The sequence below is a fragment of the Scyliorhinus canicula genome, chromosome 9 (genome assembly GCF_902713615.1).
Source record: "Scyliorhinus canicula chromosome 9, sScyCan1.1, whole genome shotgun sequence".
NCBI lineage: Eukaryota > Metazoa > Chordata > Chondrichthyes > Carcharhiniformes > Scyliorhinidae > Scyliorhinus > Scyliorhinus canicula.
Genome location: NC_052154.1, coordinates 36,926,425 through 36,945,119, shown reverse-complemented (window position 1 = coordinate 36,945,119; position 18,695 = coordinate 36,926,425). Strand labels below are relative to the sequence as shown.

Sequence of the window (18,695 nt, the reverse complement as noted above, 5' to 3'; positions counted from 1 at the left end):
CATAAATAAGCCGCGTCGTTGTATAAGCCGCGAGGTTCAAAACGTGGGAAAGAAGTAGCGGCTTATAGTCCGGAAACTACGGTACTGTGAAAAACCCATAGTCGCCACATTCCGGCACCTGTCCGGGGAGGCTGATACGGGAATCGAACCGTGCTGCTGGCCTGCTTGGTCTGCTTTAAAAGCCAGCGATTCCAGCCCCTGGTGACAATGGACGAGAAGAAGGGAAGGAGACTCAGGCTGAGTGGATAGTTTAGAGACAAGGCGCAGTGAAGATAATGTTAGGATAAAATAATTAAGAATAATGAGCTACTTAGAATTTGTATCAAACTTTGGTGCATATGAAAAATAAATTGATTGTGAAGCACTTCCCTGATATGCTATAGAATAACTGTTGTTATGCTGTGACAGGGCCTCCTCCATCTCTTCAACTTCTCTGCTTGCTCCCATACCTCGACCGATGTCTTCAACACCGCTATCTCCACCTGGGCTGTCGCCTGCTCTACCAATACCTTCATCGCTGCTATCATTTCTTTCCTCATCACCTCCATGTGCTTGGAATACTGCTTTTCAAACCCGCAGCTATCACCGTGGTCATCTTCTCTCCTGTGAAGGGTGTGGCACGACCCTGCCTCCGCCATCTTTCCTGTTGCCGGGCTGACCCATTCGCTCGAGGCAACCTTCACTTGCCCCCTTTTTCCTGACGGCTTTTTTCTGGTTCTTCGACATCCCCCTCCTTTATGTCTTCCTGCACCTGTTCATCCAAGAACTGCCCCTGGGTAGGCATTAAATTTTTAAAAACTGAGCCTCGAGCAGGAGCCACCCAACGTGCGACTTCCACCTCCATTCCGCCACTGGAAGTCCTCCCCTTAAAGGGTACAAATTAAAAAAGCTCACAGGAATAGACCTGATGTATATGTGCACAAATCATTAAATGGCAGGTTGAGACAGAGAATACATAATAGTGCATATGTTTTCAAAATTCTTTTCTGCGATATGGATTACGTGGCTAGGTCAGCATTTATATTTCCCATCCTTAATTGCTGTTAAGGTACTGGTGAGCCACTTTCTTGAATCCCTGCAATCCATGTGGTGTCGGTGTACCATGCTGTTACTGATGGAGTTCCAGGATTTTCGCCCAGTGACAATGAAGGAATGATGATACAGTTCTAAATCAGGTTGGTGAGTGGCTTAGAAGTAGACCTGCAGGTGGTGTTGTTTCCATGCATCTGCTCCTCTCGTCCTTCTAGATGATGGAGGTTGCAGGCTTTGGAAAATTCTCTTCAGGAGCTTTGATAAGTTATTGCAGTGTACCTTGTAGATGATGCACATGCTGCCACTATGTGTCGGTGGTGGAGGGAGTGAATGTTCAAGGTGGTGGTGGATGGATGTGTCAGTCAAGTGGGGCTATTTTATCCTGGATGGTGGAGAGCTTCTTCAGTGTTGTTTGAGCTGCTCTTATCCAGGCAAGTGGAGAATATTACATCATACTCCAAACTTGTACCTTGTATATGGTAGACAGGATTTGGGGAGTCAGGAGGTGATTTAATCTCTGCAGAACGCCTAGCCTCTGACCTGCTCTTGTAGTGACAGTATTTAAATAGCTGGTCTAGTTCAATTTCTAACCAATGGTAGCTGCCAGGATGTAACTATTGAGGAATTCAGTGATGGTAATGTCTTTGAATATCAAGGGGAGGTGGTTGGATTCTCTCTTATTGGAGACGGTCTTTGCCAGTTCTTGTGTGACACAAATGCTACTTGTTAATTATCAGCCCAAGCCTCAATGTTATCCAGGTCTTGCTGGAAATGGGTGCCGGCAGCTTCAGTATCCGGGGAGCCACGAATGGTGTTGAACATTGTGCAATCATGAGCCAACATCCCCACTCCTGACCATTTGCTGGAGGGAAAGTCATTGATGAAGTTGCTGATGGTGGTTGGACCTCGGACACTACCCTGGAGAACTCCTGCAGTGATGTCCCAGAATGGAGATGATTGACCTCCAACAATGGCAACCATTTTCCTTTGTGCTACGCATGACTCTAACCCATGGTGAGTTTTCCTTGATTCCTATTAGCTCATTTTACTAGGGTTCCCTGGTAACACATTCAGTTAAGGGCAGTCACTCATTTCACCTCTGGAGTTCAGCTCCTTTGTCCATGTTTGGACTAGGCTGTAATCAGGTCAGGAGCCGAGTGGCCCTGGTGGAACCCAAACTGAGTGTTGATTCTGAATAATTGCCGTTTGATAGCACTGTCGATTATCACTTCCGTCACTTTTGTGGTGATGTAGAGTGGACTAATGGGTGGCAATTAGACAGTTTGGATTTGATTTGTCTTACTCTTTGTGGACGTAGTACGGCAGTCTTTCATCTTATGGGGCAGATGCCACATGCCAGTGTTGTAGTTGTACTAGAACAGTTTGGTTAAGGGTGCAACTATATCTGGAGCACAAGTCTTCAGTACTATTATTGGATCCTCAACTTTATAATTAGGGGCACAGAGTACATAAGCAATGAAAGAGAAAATTCTGGAAAATCTCAGCAAGTCTGGCAGCATCTGTACGGAGAGAAAAGAGCTAACGTTTCGAGTCCGATGACTCTTTGTCAAAGCTAACAGACAGAGAAAGTGGGAAATATTTATACTGTGGAGTGAGAATGAAACATGAGTCATAGCCACAGAAACCCAGGGAAACCGTAGCCACAGAAACCCAGGGAAACCGGGTGCTAATGGCCACAGAGACCAAGGGGAAAGAGTGCTAATGGCAGTCCCCAGAGAGGACAAATTTGGTTCTTTAACCAATTCAGTTCACTCCATGTGATATCAAAACTGGATTTAACAAAGGCCATATATGGCTCTGACAGCATTCCAGCTGTTAACTTGTGCTACAAATCTAGTTGTGAATCTAGCCAGGCTGTTCCAGTACAGCCATAACACAGGCATATACATAACAAAATGGAATATTGCCCAGGTATGTCCTGACCACAAAAGGCAGGACAAATCCATGATGACCAAAGCTCTCAAAAACGTGAAGAGAGTTGAAGTGGTAAGTGACTGGAAGTTCAGGGTCATGCTTCCAGACTGAATGGAGGTGTTCTGCAAAGCTGTCACCCAATCTGCACTTGTTCTCCCCAGTGTAAAGAAGACAACATTGTGAGCAGGAATACAGTGTACGAACTTGAAATATGCGCCAGTAAATTATAGTTTCACCGGGACGCCATGTTTGAGGCTCTGGACAGTGAGGAGGCAGGAAATGCAAGGCAGGTTTTGCATTCCCTGCTCATCTGTTGGCAGGGGAGTGTGATTGAAGAGTGTACCTGGGTTTTGTGGATGGAATGAACCCTTCAGCATATTGGGAGGTGAGAGGAAAATGTGTTTAGTGAGAACATTATGCAGGTAGTAGCAGATTTAACAGCAGATAATATATTGATTGTGGAGAATGGTGGGGATGGAAGGTCAGGAAAAGGGGAACTCTATTGTGATACTTGGATTGGTTGAGGTAAAAAGACCTATTGGAAGTGCTGGTATGGAAGATTGCATTCTTAGAACAGAAATGATGGCAATGCAAAACTTTGGTGAGTGGAATATAGGCAGGAAGGAATATAGACAGGAAGAAGTGTAATCAAGGTAGCTGCAGGAGTTATGGGCTTATAGTAGAATAGTATAGTGCTTGCTTGAGGTAATGTGCTGGGTCACCAGCTGGAATTGAGCCTTTCTAATGTGTAGCTGTTGATGATCCTGTGGAGCAGTAGGCCAAAAGTCTTGGAGCATCTTCAACCATAGTTTCAATGGTGTGGGGTTCTGTGGCAGGAATTCTGTTCTAATGTCGTGACAACTTTGTTTGATGGAGGGGAGCATCAAGAATGCTGCATGAAATGCGATGTAAAATTTAGTCTGTGTTTCCAAATGTCTATATATTTCTGTACCACAATGGTTGTTTTTATAAAAGTTTAAGATGCAATCCTAAAATTCTCCTCTAGCAGCGAGCGAAAGCAGAAGTTTGAAACCTAATCTTAGGGTCAGAGAGAAATTTTCCAAGGTTTTCCTTCCATTGAGGTATTTCCTTTTGGTTCAGCCTTTCCCTGAGGAGGTTAAATAGTTGGCGTAGACTCCATCCTATGGAGAACTGCAAGGTTCAATGAGTGGGCTTGAAGAATTGAATAGATTTTTTTCTTTCTTATGGGTTGGTTGTATTTGAACATTCATATTCTTTTTTTAAAAAATGCACAGTGAAATTACATTTTAGACTTCCTTGAGTGTACATATTACATCCAATCTGGAGAATATTTTTCACTATATCAGCTGATGAAAATTGCATTGGTCTTATGATGCGACCTTGTTTATTCTCCCATCTGCCTTTCTGGTAAGATCGTAATTCAGTATAAAGTGCTTTCACGTGGCAGTGTGGTATCTTGCTGTAGAGTATTAACCTCCACTTTATTGCAAACTATTTTGCAGTTGATTATTATTCCAATATGACTGGTCTCACAGTACAGTGTAAACCTGGGTTGTCCTATAAGCTGCACTTAATGCTTTGTTCTTACAGGCAACTAATTTTGTAGTTGAGCACCACTAAATAAAGCAATTTAATATGGCATAGCCAATTGCTTAATCAAGTTGTAAAGCTAACACCTGTGACTGCATGCTGAGTTTCTGATTGCAAACAGGGTTTTGTCTTTTAGTTGAAAATGCCCAACAGCTATCAATGCTGAGTTAAATTGTTTGACTTTTTCTGACAGCTTTGAATTTGGCATTTGAAAATGTATTATCATAAATTTGGGAAAGTGCCTCATGTGGCGGTCTAAACATGTGCATCCTCTTCAATAAGTTGTATTTTAAAACTTATCGTGAAATTTGAACACTTCCACCTGCAGATCATGCTGTGTTGGGACAAAGAAAATAGTTTTCTTCCAGCAATGTAATGCATGAATCCACCCTTCATAAAATAATGTCTAAAACCTTGTTTTAAATTTGCATGCAGTTAGAGGAAACAGACTTTAAACTGTTGGTTGCTTCCAAGATTTCTGGTGGAAGAATGTATTTTACTATAGCTGTGTATAGCATGTGGCAGTCTGATCTTTAATCGTGTTGACGAGTTAAACACAAATTGTATTTTAACCGACAGGGGTAGGCTCAGCATATATTTTCCCTCCTTAGTAGGTTGGGAGTGTGGATTCACCAAAGAAAAAACCTTTATATTTTTCAGATCATCTGTCTTTAATTGTTGATACTAAAATACAACTTGTTGAAGAGGATGGGCATGTTTGAACTGTCACATGAGGCACTTTACAAATTTATAAGAATACATTTCAAAGCTGTAGAGGTAAAAGTCAAACAATTTCACTCAGCATTGATAGTTGTTGGGCATTTCACATTTAATCTTCCACTTTTACAGTGCTGATATTCTAGCTTGCATGCAGGTCAAAAGTATTCAATTCCAGCTAAATTGTTCCAAATTCTGAATTGATGAGTACGAACTAACAAAAAAAACATAGTCCCGTTTTGGGCGGGATTAGCAGCGTCATTAAGCGCCAGGAATGACCCCACTATCGAATGGCACTCTATTATTTTTCCGGGCCTCAGCGGGGGATGCTCCGCCGAGGCTGCACTCAGCCGCATTTCCTGCACTGAGGAGTTCTGCTCGTTAGTGTAGTAAGAGAATGGCTCCCCAATCTCTCAACCCCCTTTCCTTCCAAAGCTCCAACTCACCTATGAAAGGTCCTCCAGCCCCCCCCCCCCCCCAATACTCCACCTCGTATGGCCAGGGAACCCCCAGACCCATTCCTCAGCATGAGCAAATGCCACCTGGGCACCACTGCCAGGGTGCCAGGCTAGCAGTGCCACAATGCTCTGGTGGCATTAGCAGTGCTAGGGTGCCAATATGCCTAAGAGGCCAACCACCCGGGGGCCTCCGATCACCTGTGAGACCATCCCCCAAGAGCCATTCCTTCAGATCCCTGTTTGGTTTGTAGGGACCAGTCCCCGTTTGTAGGGACCAGTGCTAAACGGTGCCAAATGAGCACTTAAGCTCACGTAACTATGCAAGTCTGGATCTGGCAGGATCTACTGACTGTGTCCCGTCCTGATTCCGGTGGGACACAGCCGGTAAATTACACCCTATGACTTTTGTCACATTACAATAATTATATCTTTGTACCAAATCAAAATGATTCCTGGCCTCAAATTGCTCCTTTTGCGTCCTCGTTTTTATGACTTATTTTTACACTTCAGTACACAATCTGTTGAGTTTATGTTGATATCAGCTTGGTAGCACCTGTCCGCAGATTGTGGAATTTAGCCCAACTTCAGACAGTCAGCATATAATCTATCTGACAACACCTTGCACTGAGGGAGGACTGCAATATTAGCTGTCTGGCCCTTCTGAAAACTTAAAATCCACTTGTCTAGTCTAGTATATTTTAAAGATCACATGGCACCTTTAAATTTGCAAATTCTCTTATCATAGCGCATCACAGGGGCTGGTTTAACACACTGGGCTAAACAGCTGGCTTGTAATGCAGAACAAGACCAGCAGCGCGGGTTTAATTCCCGTACCGGCCTCCCCTGAACAGGTACCGGAATGTGGTGACTAAGGGCTTTTCACAGGAACTTCATTGAAGCCTACTTGTGACAGTAAGTTGTTATTGGTGTGTTATTGTTCAGCAATCACTTGCTCATGAGTATGGTTGACCACCTAAGAAACTCTGCGTCACTGGTAATGGGTTCTGTGGGTCCTTGCATGGCTGATGAGCCCGATCTCAAGAGCCACATGTCCAACTGCACACTTAGCAGGTTTTCCAGGTGGTGTGATTGGTTCTTGGACTCGAGACCACTGGTATTCCAGTCTCAGGCTCCTTTTCTGAGCCTCCTCTTGATTTTGGGTGTTCTCAAGCTTCTGGGTGTTCGCAAAGAATTGTGTCCATTCAATCAGGAGGCTCCTCCAATTACATATAGAACATGGAACATACAGTGCAGAAGGAGGCCATTTGACCCTTCGAGTCTGCACCGACCCACTTAAGCCCTCACTTCCACCCTATCCTGGTAACCCAAAAACACCTCCTAACCTTTTTGGACACTTAAGGGCAATTTAGCATGACCAATCCACCTAACCTGCAGATCTTTGGAATGTGGGAGGAAACCGGAGCACCTGGAGGAAACCAACACAGACACGGAGAGAACGTGCAGACTCAGCACAGACTGTGACCCAGCGGGGAATCGGACCTGGGACCCTGGCACTGTGAAGCCACAGTGCTAGCCACTTGTGCTACCGTGCTGCACTTTAGGTCTCTTCTGAGCAAGGGTCTGCCAGGCATTGATGTTGATGTTGTATTTCTTGAGGTAAGCCTTCAGGGTGTCTTTGAAGCACCTCCTTCTTCGTCCTCTTCTTGTATGGAGCCTTCCTTGAACAGGGCAAAGAAGATATGCTTTGGTAGTTGCGACTCTGGCATCTTAAGCACGTGCGAGTCCAGCTGAGTTGGTTTTGGATGATCATGGCCTCGATGCCCATGCTCTTGGCTCTTTCAAGGACGATGATGTTAGTACACGGGCAGCACGGTAGCATTGTGGATAGCACAATCGCTTCACAGCTCCAGTGTCCCAGGTTCGATTCCAGCTTGGGTCACTGTCTGTGCGGAGTCTGCACATTCTCCCCGTGTGTGCGTGGGTTTCCTCCGGGTGCTCCGGTTTCCTTCCACAGTCCAAAGATGTGCAGGTTAGGTGGATTGGCCATGATAAATTGCCCTTAGTGTCCAAAATTGCCCTTAGTGTTGGGTGGGGTTACTGGGTTATGGGGATGGGGTGGAGGTGTTAACCTTGGGTAGGGTGCTCTTTCCAGGAGCCGGTGCAGACTCGATGGGCCGAGTGGCCTCCTTCTGCACTGTAAATTCTATGATCTACACCTGCCCTCCCAGATGCTGCAGAGAATCCATGTCCGACAGCATTGTTGATACCTCTCCAGGGTCTTGAGGTGGCATCTGTCCATGGTCCACATTACTGAACCATATAGAAGAGTTGGGAGGATGACTGTCTTTTACAAGAGTATGTTGGTTTCAGATTTATGGGCAGCACGGTAGCACAGTGGTTATCACTGTTGCTAAACATCGCAAGCATCCCAGGTTCGATTCCTGCTTGGGTCACCGTCTGTGTGGAGTCTGCATGTTCTCCTCGTGTCTGCGTGGGTTTCCTCTGGGTGCTCCAGTTTCCTCCCACAAGTCCTGAAAGATGTGCTTGTTAGGTGAATTGGACATTCTGAATTCACTCTCTGTGTACTCGAACAGGCAGTGGAATGTAGCAACTAGGGCATTTTCACAGTAATTTCATTGCAGTGTTTTGATGTTTTTTATTTGGTTTTTGTACAAAGTATATTTACCGTTATGTATACAACGAATAATATAGATATATAGAAGAGAAGAGCACACACAAAAAAATAAAATAACTGGTAGAGTATTGTGCGCTAGCTCAACAGCAGCAACTCTGTACAATTGGCAATATTATTTTCAACACATAAGTAGGCAACTGTTTGTGGGGAGTGGGGGGGGGGGGGGGGGGGGGGGGGGGGGGGGGGGGGGGGGGGGGGGGTGGAAGAGGGGGACTGGGGAAGTACATATACATTTGGGTGCCGGAGAAACAATTACAGAGGACAATGGATCTGGTGTTGTCTTTTGCTTCTCCCGGACGGATTTCGCTGTCGTCGTCTCACGTTCACCTCCACTTCAGCCATTCAGCCCGTCTTTCCCCCGTATTTTCCTTGTTCTCTGTTCCTGAAGATGCCAAGTTTGTTATTGTTACCCATGCCCTCCTTCCAGCTGTCATTCCCTTGCTTCCCTCCCACCTCTCTGGTTCCCCTCTATTGTTCCCTGTCTCCTCCCTCTTCCTTAGGTTTAGCTGGTACCCCCCCCCCCCCCCCCCCCCCCCCAGTCTATCCCTCCCTCTCATGCCCTGGCTACTTTCCCCTGATTCTTGGCTATCTGGCTATTCTTTTCCTTGTTTGTTGGCCACAAACAGGTCCCCAAACAATTGGATGAATAGCCACGTTCTGTGGAAGCTGTCGTCTGACCCTCCAAAGGCAAATTTGATTTTCTCCATTTGGAGAGATTCTGAGAGGTTGGACAGCCAGTCTGCAACATTGGGTGGTGCTGCTGACCGCCAGCCGAACAGGATTCTATGGCGGGCGATCAGGGAGGCAAAGGCAAGAGCGTCTGCCCTCCTCCCCAGGAATCGATCTGGCTGGTCTGATACCCCAAAGACCGCCACTTTCGGGCATGGCTCTACCCTCATCCACACTACTTTGGACATTGCCTCGCCGAGGCTGTCCAGTACTCGGCAAGTCTGCAGCAAAACTAGAACATGTGGGCGTGGTTGGCCGGGCCTCCTTGGCACCGTTCACATCTATCCTCCACCTCCGGGCAGCGCCGGCCCTAGGGTTGCTGGCGCCCCGGGCAAGCTGAACTTCGGCGCCCTTGGGGGGGAGGTGGGGCCGAGGGGGGGCGGACCCGGGGGGGGGGGGGGGGGGCGGGGCGGGCGGAGCCGAGGGGGGGCGGGGACGAGGGGGGTGGGGCCGAGGGGGCCGAGGGGGGGGCGGGGCCGAGAGGGGGGGGGACAGGGGGGCGGACCCGGGGTGGGGGGGACCCGAGGGGAGGGCGGGGGGAGCGGACCCGAGGTGGGGGGGGGCGGGCGGGGGGAGCGGACCCGGGGGGCGGGGGGGTGGGGCGGACCCGAGGGGGGCGGGGCGGGGTGGGGGCGGACCCGAGGGGGGGCGGGGCGGGCGGACCCGAGGGGGGGGGGGGGGGGGGGGGGGGGGGGGGGACGGACCCGAGGCGGGGGACGACCGAGCGGGGGCGGACGGACGACGGGGGGGGCCGCCCTGGGGGAGTGCGGCTACACTGGGGGAGTGCGGCCACCGCGCATGCGCTGGTTGGCGCCGGCCCAACTGCGCATGCGCGGGACCCGAGTCTGGCGCCCCCTAGTACATGGCGCCCGGGCGACAGCCCGAGTTGCCGGTGCCTTGAGCCGGCCCTGCCTCCGGGAAGAACCTACTCATACGAGTTCCTGTTAAGTGGGCTCTATGTACCGCTTTTAGTTGCGTCAGGCTTAGACTTGCGCACGTGGAGGTGGAGCTGACCCTATGCAGTGCTTCGCTCCAGAGTCCCCACTTGATTTCAATCCCCAAGTCTTCCCCTCATTTTTTTTCTTGTTGGGTCCAGTACGGTGTCGGTCCTTTCTACCAGTCGGTCATACATGTTATTACAGTTTCCTTTATCTAGTATTCTTGCATCCAGTAACTCTTCCAGTAATGTCTGTCATGGCGTTTGTGGGTTCGTTCTTGTCTCCTTTCGTAGGAAGTTTTTGAGTTGCTGGTACCTTAGCTCGTTCCCCCTGGCTAGCTGGAATTTCTCTGTCAGTTTGTCCAGTGTTGCGATCCTGCCATCCGTATATAGGTCCCTGACTGTCAGTGTCCCTCCGTCCTGTCCCCACTTTTTTTAAAGGTGGCGTCAGTCAGCGCTGGTGTGAACCTATGGTTGTTGCAGATGGGAGCTTTGTCCGCCATTTTGGTCAGGCCAAATTGCTGCCGTGGTTGGTTCCAGGACTGGAGGGTGGCTATCACCACTGGGCTGTTGTGGTGGGGATGGGAGTGCCGCTGTGGCGAGGGCCCGGAGGGAGGTCCCCTTGCAGGAGGTCTCTGTCGCGTGCACCCACTCGGCTTCTGGCTTCTTGACCCATCCCCTTATTCGCTTGGCTGTCGCCGCCCAGTAGTAGAATTGCAGGTTTGTGAGGGCTAGCCTCCCCCTGCATTCTATTTTTTTGTAGGATCACTTTGGGATCCTAGCACCCCCCCCCCCCCCCCCCCCCCCCCCCCCGCCCCTCCCATACGAACGCCATGATTAGTTTGTTTAGTGCTTTGAAAAAACCTTGGGGATGTAGATTGGGATAGATCTAAGTAGGAAGAGGTACCTGGGCAGTATGTTCACTTTGATCGTCAGGACTCTTCCCGCAAGGGAGAGAGGGAGTGTGTTCCATCTTTGCAGGTCCTTTTTTACTTCCTCTGTCAGATTGGTGAGGTTCCATTTGTGGATCCCTTTCCAGTCATAGGCTATTTGGATCTCCAGGTAACGGAATTTGTGTTGGCCTTGTTTAAATGGCAGTCCCATTAGTGCTGCCCTCCCTACTTGTGGGTGTACCGGGAAGATCACGCTTTTGCTCATGTTGAGTTTGTAGCCTGAGAAGGCGCCAAACTTTCAGGAACAATGATTCCGTCCATGCAGCTTTGTGGGTCCGAAATGTAAAGGAGAAGGTCATCTGCATAGAGTGAGACTCTGTGCCCTCTGCCCCCCCTTCGGATCCCCCTCCAGCTTTTTATTGCTCTGAGATCAATTGCTAATGGCTCGATCGCTAGAGTGAACAGCAGTGGGGACAGTGGGCATCCTTGTCTGGTGCCCCTGTGCGACTGAAAGTATCGGGAATTGGTGTTGTCGGTCCGTACGCTCGCCATGGGAGCGTTGCGTATGGGAGTTTTATAGAGGAGTTTTACCCAAGAGGTGAACCCTGTTCCAAGCCCAAACCCTCTCGTACCTCTGAGGTATTTCCATTCGACCCTGTCGAAGGCCTTTTCTGCGTCCAGGGAGATGATCACCTCTGGTATTCTCTCCTCGGATGGGGTCATTATCACATTCAGCAGGCGCATGCTGTTTGAGGTTAGCTGTCTACCTATGACAAAGTCCGTCTGGTCCTCTGCGACCACATCAGGTACGCAGTCTTCTAGCCTTTTGGCCAGTATTTTGGCATCTGCGTTCAGCAGTGAGATGGGTTTGTATGACCAACATTCCGTTGGGTCTATATCTTTCTTGGGTATCAGCGAGATTGAGGCCTGTGCTAGCGTGGGTGGCAGTGTGCCCCTCGCTAGCGAGTCTGTGAACATCTCCCGCAGGTGTGGGACCAGTGCTGTCGCAAATGTTTTGTAGAAGTCTGTCGGGAACCCGAATGGTCCCGGCGCCTTCCCCGCCTGCATGGAGCTAATGCTGTCCATTATCTCTCTCAGTGCTTAGTGGTGCTTCCAGGCCTAGATTTCTGCCCTACCCCAAGGAGGTATATCAAGGAACCGTTTCATCCCGGACCCCCCCCCCCCCCCCCCCCCCCCCCCCGGGGGGCTTTGAGGTGTACAGCCATTGATAGAAGGCCTTGAAGGTTTTGTTGATCTTTTCTGGTTCTGTTTCTAATGTGCCTCTGGTATTCCCTGATTTGTGCAATTTCTCTGGTGGCTGCCTGCTTTCTCAGCTGGTGGGCCAACAGGCGGCTGTCTTTGGGTCCGTGTTCGTATAGGGTCCCACGTGCCTGACGGAGTTGGTGAACTGCTTTCCGGGTGGAGAGCAGATCAAAGTTCCTTTTGTAGCACTTTCCTCTCCGCCAGGAGCTCTACGGTTGGGGCCTCGGAGTATTTACGGTCCACCTCCATTATGGAGTCGACCTGCTGCTGCCTAGCTGTCCTTTCTTCCCTATCTCTTTGCGCTTTGAAAGCGATAATTTCCCCTCTTACTACGGCCTTTAGCGCTTCCCAGAACGTGGAGGGTGAGACCTCCCTGTTTTGGTTGTTCTCCGTGTACTCTGCTATGGCCTGCGATATCTTTTCATTGAAGGCCTTGTCAGCTATTATGGCAATGTCCAATCTCCATGTGGGATGACATGCCCTGCCCGTCTCCGGCCTCACGTCTATGTAGTGTGGATCGTGGTCGGATATCAATTGCTGAGTATTCCACTTTGTCTATCACCAATTTGTCTAAGCACCGTTTTCCCCACCACAAAGAACTCAATTCTGGTGAATACATTGTGTACTGGGGAGAAGAAGGAGAACTCCTTCTCCCCTGGGTGGGTGAATCTCCAGAGGTCCACCGCTCCCATCTGTTCCATAAAGTGACCGAGTTCCCTTGCCATGCTTGAGGCTTTCCCCGTTTTTGGAGCTTGACCTGTCAGTCATTGGATCCTGTACACAGTTGAAGTCCCCCCCCCCCACCCCATCCCGCCACGGTGAGTCGGTGCGTCACTATGTCGGGGATTTCTGCCATGGTCTTTTTGATGAAGCTCATGTCGTCCTAGTTGGACGTTAACTAATCCTACCGGTGCCCCATCCAGGGCCCTGCTGACCATGACGTACCGTCCCCCTGGGTTTGTAACCGTTTTTGTCGCCCTAAACATCGTCTTCTTGCTGATCAGTATTGCCACCCCCCTGGCTCTCGTCCCACAGCAGGTCTGCCCCACCTAGCCCTTTCTTACCTGCAGGCGGTCCTGCTCTCTCAGGTGTGTCTCTTGGAGGAAGACTGTCGGCTTTCGTATTTCTCAGGTGGGTGAGGACTCTGGATCTTTTCACTGGTCCGTTGAGTACCCTTCCGTTCCAGGTGACTATCCTGTTGGCAGAGCTTCAGTCCCCCTGCTCCTGTGGGATTAACCATACTTATCTGGTGGACGCTCTGCCCTCCGGGGTTTCCCTTTGTTGGTGGGCCGTCCAGGATGGCCGCTGTCACTGCTTTCTCCATGCGGTCGGGTCCTTATGCTCCGGGGTTTCCCTTTGTCCAGGGGACCTGACATGGCCACCCACCGTGCGTCCGCCACGTGGGTGGTCCCCTGCACTCTGGAGTCTCTCTTCGCCCAGAGACCGTACTGGGTGGTTGCTTGCAGCGAATCCTTGTTCCGTGCCCTTGGTTGTGGCACTTTGTAGCCCTATTGTTCTCTTTCTAGCCTTATTTGCCCCTCCTTCCCTTCCCCCCCCACCCCTCCCGTATACCCTTTTGTCCCTCTTTCCCCTGTTCGTATCCCCGTTTGCTCTCCCGCCTCTGAGTGGTTCCCCCACCCCCCTGCCTTGCGCTGCCCCCCCTATTGGGGGCACACTGTGGCCCTGCTTTGTTGCATGCCTCCGACGCTTTCCTGCTAGTGCGGTGGCCCCCCTCTCGCTTCTCCCTCGCCCGACCTCTACAGTTTTCTGCTTGCTCTTCCCCCATCCTACCCTGCGCTCCTCTCGCTTGCTCTCCCTTCTCCGCTATTCTCGTTCCTTCATGCTGGGGCGTGGTCTCCCACCTGAAGCGGTCCCTCAGGTAGTGGTTTGTTTTTTTGTTCAGGATGCGCTTGCTGTGGCTGGGGTTGGGGGGGGGGGGGGCTTGGCAGGGAGGCCAGGCGTTGCCCCTTGCCAGGGGGCCCTTATTTCTACCCTCGCTGTCGGTTTTCCAGACAGTGTTCCTCGACAAACTTTTCTTCGGCGGGGGCTGTGAAGATGTACTCTCTTTCTTGGTGTGTGAACCAGAGTTTCGCTGGGTACAGGATACCAAAACTCACGTCGCACTTGTGAAGAGCTGCTTTTGCTCTATTGAATTCGGCCATCTCCTGGCTAGGCCTGCCCTTGGGCTTCGGGCGCAGCGACCGGTGTGCTCTGCACATTTCTGGTGGGTTGGGGAAGGTTTTCCTCCCCACTAAGTTACCCAGCATCTCGGCCACGTATGCTGTGGGGTTTCTGCCCTCGATCCCCTCTGGTAGGCCCACTATCCTTACATTTTGCCTTCTCGAGCGGTTTTCCTGATCGTCCACTCTGCCCTTCAGGTCCCCTGCGCTGTGACCAGTCTTGTCACCTCCTTCTCCAGGGCCATGATCCGGTCGCTCTTGTCAGCCACAGCTTTTTCCAGCTCCGTAATGGTTGCCTCTTGGGATTCCAGTTTCTCCTCGGCTCTGCTTCGGACGAGCTGCACCTCCGCCATGGCCTTGGCCATTGCTGCCTGCACCGCGGCCTCCATATCTGCTCTAGCCTCTGCCTTGTTTTCCTGCTGATGTCCCCTCAGAGCCTCAGCAAAGGATGCCTTCCAGTTCCAGTTCACCCCTGGCCAAGGGGAAGATGCTCCTGTCTGCCCAGTTCTTTTTTGTTGCGACGAACCTTCCGTTCCGCTGCTTTGTGTGCCGTTAGCTCGTCTGAACGGGCTCGCCCACGGCCCCTTCTGGTGCTGGTGCCCTTTCTCCCTCTGCTTTGGCTCCCTTCTGCCATTTTTTTCCCTTTTCTATTCCCCTCCCTTCTCTCCTTTAACACTTATTTTTTCCCCTTCTTGAACACCTTTTTCCAAAAAAAAATGTTAAAAAATAAAAAAATTCTTTCTCTTTAAAAGTTTTCTTTTCAAAAAGTTTTTTTTTAGAAAAAGGGGAAGTTCTTTTTTTTCCCTCACTCACCCACACACTGGGTCAGGCGGGTCAGGAACACTCATTTCATTGCAGTGTTAATGTAAGCCTATTTGTTGCAATAATAAAGATTATTATAAAGATTATTATTATGCCATGGTTGTTGAAGACTTTTGTACTTAGTTGTATATGTAGCTTTTTATGATGTTTCTTGATAAGGTAACTGCAAGTCCTCTGATTAAGAATTGTGATTTAAGAATTGTATGCTTCATATAATAATTCAAGTTAGGATATTGTCATGCGACCATCTTTACATTTCTGCCATGTAGTTTCTGCTTTCTACTGAGCAAAAGTAACAGCATAATTCAGAAGTAAGGGTCTGTGCTGAACTAGATCCTTTGAATTCAACAGTCTCACATTTTGATCTGGATTTTGCAGGAAAAGGAACAGTGAAGTTAACACCCTTTGACAGAAGTATATGCCAGAGACAGCACATGCAAAGTTAAACACCAAAACAAGTATGTCACTCTTAATGATTTGGATTTATTTTACTGTCACGTGTACTGTGGTACAGTGAAAAGTATTGTTCTGCTTACAGTCCAGACAGATCATTCCATACATCAGAAAAAACGTAGGACAGGCAAATACACAATGTAAATACAAGACACAGGCATTGGACGAAGCATAGTACTACTCAGGAGAGAAGATGTTTGAAGAGATCAGGCCAGCCCATATGCGGGTCATTCAGGAATCTGCTAACAGTGGGAAAGAAGCTGTTTTTGAATCTGTTTGTGCGTGTTCTCAGACTTTTGTGTCTCCTGCCCGATGGAAGAAGTTGGAAAAGTAAATACCCCGGGTGGGAGGGATCTTTGATTATGCTGCCTGCTTTCCCAAGGCAGCGGGAGGTGTAGACAGTCAGTGGATGGGAGGCATTTTCGCGTGATGGACTGAGCTGTGTTCATGACTGTGTAGTTTTTTACAGTCTTGGGTCGAGCAGTTGCCATACCAGGCAGTGATGCAGCCAGATAGGATGCTTCCAAGGTGCATCTGGAAAAATTGGTAAGAGTCAATGTGGACATGCCAAATTTCTTTCGTTTCCTGAGAAAGTTTCCTGAGAAAGTATAGGCGCTGTAGTGCTTTCTTGGTCGTAGTGGAAACCTGAGTGTTGGCGATATGCACACCTAGGAATTTGAAGCTGTCAACCATCTGCACCTCGTCACTACAGATGCAGACAGGGGCGTGTACGATACTTTGCTTCCTGAAGTCAAAGACCAGCTTTAGTTTTGCTGACATTGAGGGAGAGATTGTTGTCGTTACACCACTCCATTTGGTTCTCTAGCTCCCTTCTGTACTCTGACTCATCATTGTTCGAGATCTGACCCACTACGGTCGTGTCATCAGGAAACTTGTAGATGAAGTTGGAACCAAATTTTGCCAGACCGTCGTGTGTGTGTGTGTGTGTGTACAGGGAGTATAGTAGAGAGCGAAGCACTCAGCCTAGCGGGCCCTGGTATTGCGGAGGAAGTGTTGTTGTTTAGCCTTACTGATTGAGGTCTATGGACCAGGAAGTCGAGGATGCAGTTGCAGAGGAAGGAGCCACGTCCTAGGTTTTGGAGCTTTGATATGAGCTTGGCTGGGATTATGGTGTTAAAGGCGGAGCTGTAGTTAATGAATAGGAGTCTGATGTAGGAGTCCTTGTTGTCTAGATGCTCCAGGGATAAGTGTAAGGCCAGGGAGATGGCATCTGCTGCGGACCGGTTGTGGCAGTATGCAAATTGCAGTAGATCAAGGCATTCCGGCAGTATGGAGTTGATGTGTCTCATGACCAACCTCTCGAAGCACTTCATAATGATCAATGTCAAGGCCACTGGACAGTGGTCATTGAGGCACATTGCTAGTTCTTTTATGGCACAGGTATGATGGTGGTCTTCTTGAAGCAGGTCAGAACCTCGGAACGCAGTAGGGAGAAGATTCCGTGAACACATCCTCCAGTTGGTCCGCGCAGGATCTGAGTGCACGACCAGGGACCCCGTCAGGACCCGCCGCTTTCAAAGGGTTCACTTTCAAGAAGATTCTTGCAGATTTAAAAATGAAAATAAAACTTTTATTTTTACATTCTCTTTCTCTCTGTTTTATCTCAGTGTATCATTATATTTCTCAGTTTATTTCACTTTCTTTACATGATTTTGTATTGAATAAAGTATTGTCATGTGAGAGTACCTTTAAGAAATGGGTGTGTATATAAATATCTGTAGTGAGAGTACCTTTAAGAAATGGGTGTTTACTACTGCAGTGATGTCAGAGTGGGTGGAGCTGGGCTGTCTATCAGTTTTTTAAAACTTTCATTTTAGGCTGTTTACTGCAGGGTGTGTTTTAATTTCATTTTCAGTGTTGGAGCTGAAGCCAGACCAAGCATGTGCACTGCTGTTCTCTCTGCCATCAAAATACTATCTCTGGATCATTTGTTGAATTCAGAATTATAAATATTCTCAGTAGTGAAGTTAAGCCTGATGTCTTTCTGTTTTGAAGGTTTTTTTTTCAGTCTTATGGATGTTAAAAGGAAAGCTTAAAGGATTACTTAGTGTTGTATTCTTTGAGGGTTGTATTTGAATTGATGGTTGCTAAGATGTTCACTGTATGTTTTTAAAAGGTTAACTTGAGTTCATAGAATAATCATTGTTTTGCTTTAAAAAATATTTTTCCATTTCTGCTGTACCACACCTGTAGAGTGGGCCTTGTGCTCCACATACCACAATCTATTAAAAGTTGTGGGTCAGGTGAACTCCATGATACACTTTTGGGTTTCTCTAAACCCTGGCCCATAACAATATTCTGACTTGCACTTGCTGATTCAGACTCTGCGTGTCTCATTAAGGATTTTGCAATCAGGTTGTTTAAGGTATCATATCATTGTTCATCCAGGACCCAGATCCCCTGTAGCGTGCACTTTATTTGAATTTCAAATAACTGCAACTTCCACTCCAAAGGCTGCCAAAAATTCTTTGGGCAAGCGCGAGTGTATTAGAGCCAATTGTAGGCCACTGACCACAAAATTCAGGTCATTATCAGGATAGCTGAAGACTTTGAGCAAACATAGTCAGCATGTGATGGATAATCCGGGCACTTGATAAACTTTCATAAATAGTTTTAGAAAGCTCTTGCCTTACGACATCGCTGATATAACATTTTAAAGTTACTGTCTAGAAGTGAAGCTCTCCATGCGTGTCAAAGCCTGATGTACAGCCAAGTTGTAAATCTGAGGGCTGTTGACTGTGAATTGACATTGTGACCATGCTTTGGAATAGTTTTTTAATGCGTTTTAATGTGTAGCCGATTATGTTAGTAAGGAAATGAAGTTTAAATTCACTGGTACTTCAACAAAATGTCAGGGATTCACTTTTCCACTGAATTTCAAAACAGCATCATAGATCAATGTCAATACATTTATGGAGCCACCTTTCATTATGGATATCGAATTTATCATAGAATTACAGTGCAGAAGGAGGCCGTTTGGCCCATTGAGTCTGCATCTGCCCATGGAAAGAGCACCCTACCTAAGCC

At 48.5% G+C, this 18,695-nt stretch overlaps 1 long non-coding RNA gene across 1 annotated transcript in view; it reads left to right on the top strand.

The window, feature by feature from the left end:
* Window positions 1–18,695, top strand: part of LOC119971243 — a 117,170-nt gene that overhangs the window by 58,399 nt on the left and 40,076 nt on the right. Inside the window, exon 2 of the long non-coding RNA XR_005461785.1 lies at window positions 15,573–15,652. This is a non-coding gene — a long non-coding RNA (uncharacterized LOC119971243). The remainder of the gene's footprint in view (window positions 1–15,572; window positions 15,653–18,695) is intronic.